Below are 991 nucleotides of genomic sequence, written 5' to 3' on the forward strand. Positions count from 1 at the left end.
GTGTGCAGGGGAGGACAGAGAATATTTGAATTCTTTTTTTTTTTTTTGAGTTGGAGTTTTGCTCTTGTTGCCCAGGCTGGAGTGCGATGGCGCAGTCTTGGCTCACTGTAACCTCTGCCTTCCGGGTTCAAGTGATTCTCTTGCCTCAGCCTCCCGAGTAGCTGGGATTACAGGCATGTGCCCCCACACCTGTCTAATTTTGTGTTTTTAGTAGAGACGGGGTTTCTCCATGTTGGTCAGGCTGGTCTTGAACTCCCGACCTCAGGTGATCTGCCCACCTTGGCCTCCCAAAGTGCTGGGATTACAGGCACGAGCTTCCGTGCTTGGTCGACCCTGCTCTCTAGCCTTGGTTTTGAACCTCCAGCCCTCCCCTCCCCCTGCCCAGCACCTTCACAGGCTGGGCGGGAGCAGTAGGTAAAGTCAGGACTCAGCTGCTCTCTTCCAGATAGCTCCTGCCGTTCCCAGCTGGTACTTTCCGTGAGAGACCATCCACTATCTGAGCAGGAAGTCTTTCCATCAGTGTGGCCTCATCTAGAAGCCCTGGGCCACATGGAAAACCCAACTCCCTCCCTGTCCCCATGTGCGGGCAGAGAGCCCAGGCCACCCGTGCGCTTCCCTCCCCTCTCCTGTTCCTGGGGCCCTGGCCACCCTGGGAAGCTCCACATTCAGACAGGCCCGGTGCAGACGCTGGTGTCCTGGCAGCGCCTAAATCATTAGCCCTGCGGAGATTAGGCTGGTAATCTCCCTGTTGCTGGAGTGGTACCAGCTGCCAGGCTGCGGATCATGCGGCTCTCCTGCAGGGGCCGTTCCTCAGGGCACGATGCTGGCTCCTGCACAGGTCCTGCTCCTCTGTGCCCTTCCTGGGCTGCCCTCCCCTCCTCCAGGACCCCTCTGGACTGACATTCCTCAGGTTCGGGTGGGCAGGGAGGCTACCCTAACCCTCTGGTCTCAGATCCCTGCTCCCAGCCCCACCCCTGCTTCCTGTTTTTTT

This window comes from Sapajus apella, unplaced genomic scaffold (assembly GCF_009761245.1).
Source record: "Sapajus apella isolate SASKATOON/1434 unplaced genomic scaffold, GSC_monkey_1.0 scaffold12, whole genome shotgun sequence".
NCBI classification, from domain to species: Eukaryota; Metazoa; Chordata; class Mammalia; order Primates; family Cebidae; genus Sapajus; species Sapajus apella.